The 6,591-nt window shown below is 39.1% G+C and overlaps 1 pseudogene; it reads right to left on the bottom strand.

Annotated features, from left to right (window-relative positions):
• Window positions 1–5,151: 5,151 nt before the first annotated feature.
• Window positions 5,152–5,834, bottom strand: LOC102239023 (annotated as a pseudogene).
• Window positions 5,835–6,591: the final 757 nt, after the last annotated feature.

Here is a 6,591-nt window from a genome sequence, read left to right as displayed (position 1 = left end):
CCTGTGCTGTAGAATAAAGTTCTGGTAAACTTTAGGGAAGGATGTGGATCTGGAAAGGCTTGGCAAACATTGCCAACATATGAGTTCACACAATCTAAAATTAAAAGCATCCTTTTATACTATCTTTATTTGAAAATAATATTTGTTTCAAATTCCATTGGTGATAGGTATTGCAGATTGCTTTGCTCTTCCTCCATTCCATCAATCTTCTAGTATGTCTTTCTAGTGCAGAGATAGGAAAACTAAAAATTACATTTTCTATATTTCTTTGTAGTTAAGATTCTGGATGCGGATTGATTTGCACCAAAAAAATCCAACCCAATGAGATGGGGAAAACCCATGTGTGAATTGGGCCATTTTCTTGCCATTTTGATTCTCTTCTCACAAGCAAGGTCATGGAGATGGGAAAGTGTTCTGCATCAGCACTCCAGTTTCTCCTCTCCAGGGTTCTGGCTATAAAGAGGCTGTTACCGTGTTCCAGGTCACAGGCCCCAGTTTTGTGTGTATCCCATTCATGGTGACAATACATTCCTGATATCTGGAGTACAACCAGGTAGTACGATCTTCATCTCTACAGTGTTGGTGGTGGCTTCAGTGGTGGAAGCTCCCTTGGCAGGCAAGTTCTCAGGGTTTGGGAGTCATTCCTGAAGTCCCAGACTGAATTGCATTCCTCTAACCCTTCCAAGAATATTGTGGGCACTTATTTTCCTCTATGAAATTTTAAATAGGTGCAGGGAGTGCTTTAGTGTTTTCTATTTCCTACCTAGAACCTTGACCGGTAAAGTGTATTTTTAAAAACATATTTGTATTGATTTCAGAGAGAAAAAGAGAGGGAGAGAGAGATAGAAACACCAATGATGAGAGAGAACCATTGATTGGCTGGCATTCTCATTCCCAGAAGAGTTTGGCTTTAGCGGAACCATGACTTTCCTACAATTGCAAGAATGGAATGAATGTAGAAGAGAATGAACACTGCAAGTCTCAGGTAGTAAGTTGAAAGGAATCACTGTTTTCTCTGTCACATTTGACCCTATGGCCCAAAGCTAATCTTTCACGATGCATTCAGATCCCTGCTGCTATTACATCTTCATGTGAAATCTGAGCATTAAGAAATCTAATATATAAAGGATGGTTTAAAGTTTCCAAAGAGATATGGAAATCAGAGATGGAAAACTATAGTTAGCAGTCTATTTTTATAATTAAACTTCATCAGCCTAGCTGGTGGCTCAGTGGTTGAGTGTCAACTCAAGAACCAAGAGGTCGCAGTTCGATTCCTGGTCAGGACACATGACAGGGTTGCAGGCTCGATCTCCAGTAGGGAGACAGCCAATCAATTATTCTCTCTCATGGATATTTCTATTTCTTTCTCCCTCTCTGAGATCAATAAAAATATATTTAAAAAAATAATAATTAGACTTCATCATATCCATTATAAAATGCTTTATTTACTTACTTATGCTCCAGTCAAAATAGGGAATGTCTATTTCTCCAGTGGTTGAGTGTCAACCCAAGAACCAAGAGGTCGCAGTTCGATTCCTGGTCAGGACACATGACAGGGTTGCAGGCTCGATCTCCAGTAGGGAGACAGCCAATCAATTATTCTCTCTCATGGATATTTCTATTTCTTTCTCCCTCTCTGAGATCAATAAAAATATATTTTAAAAAATAATAATTAGACTTTATCATATCCATTATGAAATGCTTTATTTACTTTCTTATGCTCCAGTCAAAATAGGGAATGTCTATTTCTTAAGGATGATTAGATTTCACTTGATGATGAAGGAAAACACTGTAATTGCTTTCCTCTATAATTGTGTTGTGTTCACCAATGATAATGTTTATGGAGGTGGTAGTGAATTACTTAAAATATCTACCCAACAATCAGGAGTTCATATTTTACAATTATTACTAAGTTCTTCAATAATAAATGGTGGCCAAAAGGCATTTGGAGCCATAAAAAATGTGCCATTTAATGAAATTAAGACCCTGGCTTGCCAGGGCATTATACACAATGACATGTTGCTTGAAGGAAGTCCACTTTGCTAGGAGTCAACAAACACTGGTGGGGAATAAATTTCTGTTTCAGATTTCAACTGCAGTTGTGTACAATATTGGACCTAAGGGCAAAAAACAAATGAGGTAAATGAATTTGTATATACATTCCATGATTTTCCAGCCGTGTTATAATTAAAACTATAAAACATTGCCTTTAGCAAACAGCTTTTGTGGGAATTCTTTCACACAGCCTTATGCATGGCAGACACATTTTGTTTGTCTTCATTTCCTCTGGTACTGACTGCAACTGTGCTGAAAAAAGGCAAAATGCAATTTTTATAAGGAACTGTTTGCAAGAAAGACAAATACTTTCAGGATGAGCTCACCCCGATTAGCTTCTGAAAAATAAAGACACTCCGAGGATATAAAACCAAAGTTTCCTTCATAGACCAGAGAAAAACCACCCCTGTGTTTTGAATGGGACCACTGAGGGTCTGATGGTCACTACTTAGTCTGAGAATACCATACATAATACATGGGATTGAACAAATTCTAAGATATGTGGGTGGGTTTAGTTGAATCTCTACATTGTCAATATCTCTGTAAATATTTTATGCCTTATTATTGATGTGACTGTATATATCTCAACTTCTACTAAAACACAGAATGCACCCACATCTTACTCTGACATCCAACCCTTGATGTGATAGTGGGAGCCAACTTCCCGAAGCTCAGGGATATATTCCCATATGAGAGCTGAGTCTCCTCCTACCCTGCAAGCACACTGCTCCTTCTCAGGCTCTTCCATTGGCTCTTCCCCTTCTCTCTGACATTTCACTCTCAGAATTTCCCAGGGCTCATCCTTTGTGCTTCTTCACTTCTTCACATACTTTAGTTAATTTTATCCAGGCCCATGGCTTTTCTGTAGCCTTATGATCACCAACCCCAGACGCTCCCTTGGTTCTAGACTCTTCTATTGTTTGCCTACTTATCATGGCACACACATGTTCGTAAAGAAGTCCTAGTCTGTATCTCCAGACTCACTCCCTTCCCCCTGAGTGTTTGCCATCACTTTTCCCCAGCATCTCAGGACAAAAGTCTAGGGCAGCCGTGGGCAAACTACGGCCCGTTTGAAATGAATAAAACTAAAAAAATTTTTTTTTTTTAGTTTTATTCATTTCAAATGGGCCAGATCCGGCCCGCGGGCCGTAGTTTGCCCACGGCTGTTATAGACTCTTCTATTGTTTGCCTACTTATCATGGCACACACATTTTAACATGTTTGTAAAGAAGTCCTAGTCTGTATCTCCAGACTCACTCCCTTCCCCCTGAGTGTTTGCCATCACTTTTCCCCAGCAGCTCAGGACAAAAGTCTAGGGTCACATTTGTTTTTCTTTTTTTTACATTTATTTTTAACAATCCAAATACAACCCATTGTCAAGTTCTGCTAAGATACTTTGAAATACATCCAGGATCTAATAACTTCTAATTGCCTCCATCACTGCTACTCTGTTCAAGTTGCCATCACGTCTATGGTGACCAGGTGACCACAGCAGTATCTCCTGCCCAACCTCATTCCTTCCACTCACTGTCCCACCCTCCCCACCATCCTCATCCTCATGTCTGCTCTCCAGAAAGTTTTAAAATGTTTATAAAACCACATTAAACTCAAAGCCTTACAAAGATTGAATAATTGAAAGTCTTCTTCATGGCTCTACAAGACCCTCTATGATGTGAACTATGACTACCTGAGTGGCCTCGTCTCCTTTGAATTCCCACAGTTCATCCAAGCCCAGCCTCTCTGAATGGCTGTTTCTTGAGCACTAAGCTTTCTTTGCAGTCTTTACATCTGCTCTCCTCCTCAAAGAGTCCATGCCTGATTATCCAATCTTATTTGTGTAGTCTAAGGAACAAAATGAATCGACCAACAACATAAGACCCAAAGCATGGAGGCTTGGAACAGACTGACATACCTTGATGTGGGTGTTGGGGGGACAAGAAGAGATAAACCAAAGAACTTATATACTTATGTGCATAGTCCATGGACATGGGCAATAAGGTAGTGAAGACCTAGGGGGATTGGCAGGGGCTGGGAGGAGAGGGATAAAGGAAGGAGGGACAATGGGAGATATCTGTAATACTATCAATGATAAAACTATATTTAAATAAATAAATAAATAAATAGCATAGGAAACTCTATTCTTACTTGGCTTTCTTTATCTTTATATCTCTTAGAAATTCCTCTTCCAGAGGAATTTTCTATTATACATATAGTGAATTTGCTTAATTAGCTCTCTCCCTCAATGGTATGTAAGTTCCATAAGTACCTATACTTTGTTTTCTTTGCCACTGTATCTTCATGCCTAGATCACAGCCTGACAAATAAGAGGTTTTCAAACAATATTTACTAAATAAGCATACAATTTTCTTTTTGCCTCTTCGCTAAACAACATCAACACACAATTTAGCCTCCTCTTGAAGAAAGCATCACTATTAATCTTTATTTGATTACTCTGAGCCACTCTCATTGCTAAGCCCCACACAGACATGTCACTTGAGCTTCATTCTCCTTTTGGTTGTCTTCGGTGTCCTAAATACTTAAACAATGATTATCATTTTGAGAAAGAAGTTATTTTTAGTCTGAGACTGTAGATTCTGTTTGGATTACATTTTGGTGCCAGTAGGTAAAAAACAAAATAATTTTAATGAGGGTAACAGTTTCACAAAGAAAGCATAGCTTTAATTATAATAATTTTGTTTCAAATGAATCCCTTATATTATTTTATTTTTCTTTCCTCTTTGTGCTGAACATACGCTATGTTTGTCTTCATTGCAGTTATTGAGTGAAGTCAATAAAGGGAAAATCTTTTGTTATAGTCAGTGTTTTAAAATTAATATATTGTTTTTACTTGTTTTTGTGTCACTCTTATGATGCTTAGAGTTTGGTAACTACACAAATACCAAAATAAAGATGATTTATTTATTCAAGTTTCTAATCCTCAGAACTAAGCACAGTGCATTTGACTTTGCTCAGTTAATATTTTTGAATGGAATTCATTTGAGTTGTTCATAATTTGATGGCATCTTGATAATAACTAAATATTTACTATTACAATTCCATTATATTTATGACACATGCTGTTTATTTAAGGTTTACTTTTTTTTTTTTTAGAATAAACACCTTTATTACACTAAGATAGGAGGGATGAGGATTTATTTGCCTTTCCGGGCCTTGATTTTCCTCAGATAGAACTCCAGCTCCTTGCCCTCAAGCACATAGCCATCTGCTCAGCCGCACTGGCCTTGTCTTGAAGCGATGCATGCAAGAAGCTCTCCTGTTGGAGCTCCCCCTCGAGAAGTCTGATGATTTTGGTGTTTCTTTTTCCTTTCATCGTATTTCTTCTGAATTTTCTTTGATCGTTTTTCGTTCAAAATCTCTTCCTCTTCAGGAGTCAGCTTGGCCCCCTTCTTGCAGCCCAGGGGCAGTGTGTAGTGGGGCTCGTACCACTGTTGGTGCAGTGTGCTGTCAACGAGCAAGATGCAGTTCTTCACTAGGGTCTTGGTGCGGATCAGTTCATTGTTGGATGCAATGTAGACAACATCAATAATCTTTGTTTTGTGCGTATAATACTCTGAGCCCCAGGAGAAGTTGCCCACGTCCAGCCTCAAGGCTCGGTACTTCTTGTTGCCTCCATGCACTTGGACTGTGTGTATGTGATGGGGTCCAATCTTACTGTTGGTAGCAGGGCGTCCAAACTCATATTTTCGCTTCTTGTGGTAGGGCTTTCTCTTGTCCCCGGTCTTGTGGTGCTTGTGCCAGTTGTCCCAAGAGATGCCCATAGCTCTGTGCCTGCTGGAAAGAGAAAACGCCTATTTAAGGTTTACTTCTTAATACTTGCTTTCTATTGGCTGAATCATCCTATATAATAAAAGGGTAATATGCAAATTGACCAAACAGTGGAATGACCGGTTGTTATGATGCACTGACCACCAGGGGGCAGATGCTCAATGCAGGATCTGCCCCCAGCCCGCAGGCCCTGATCACCTGATGGCGAATGGGGAAATGGGGGTGGGTGGCGGCAGGGGAGAGGGGCCAGCTGCCGGCATCTGGGGAAGTTGGCCCTGATTGCAGGCCAGGCCTAGGGACTGTACCCATACACAAATTTTGTGCACTGGGCCTCTAGTTTTCATAATAATATAGATTAGTGCTCAAAGGACTTTGGACAGTTGGTTTCTTTTTAGACAGTTTAATTCTATCATGTCTTCCTGCCAAGGAGCTGTCAGATATCTAGAAAATTAGCATCTTTTTTATTACCATTAAAAGTAATTTCTATCACTTCTATAGTGTTTTTCACTTTATAAATAATAGTCACAAACATTATTTAACTTGTTCCTGACAATATCACTTTGGATTTGGTGCTGTTCTCTCCAAAAGACCTCTGAAAAAAACAGTGATAAACTAAGCAACTTCTCAAAGCTATACAACTAAGGAGAGGCAGGATCAAAAGTTTAAGTTCAGTTCACGTGATTTCATATCCCAAACTACCTTTGGTAAACAATTTAGGAGAAATTATATTAATCTCTTTTTTTCCTTCAT

Source organism: Myotis brandtii, unplaced genomic scaffold, assembly GCF_000412655.1.
Source record: "Myotis brandtii unplaced genomic scaffold, ASM41265v1 scaffold520, whole genome shotgun sequence".
NCBI lineage: Eukaryota > Metazoa > Chordata > Mammalia > Chiroptera > Vespertilionidae > Myotis > Myotis brandtii.
Note: the sequence above shows the minus strand (reverse complement) of the source record. Positions and strands in the feature narration are given on the sequence as shown.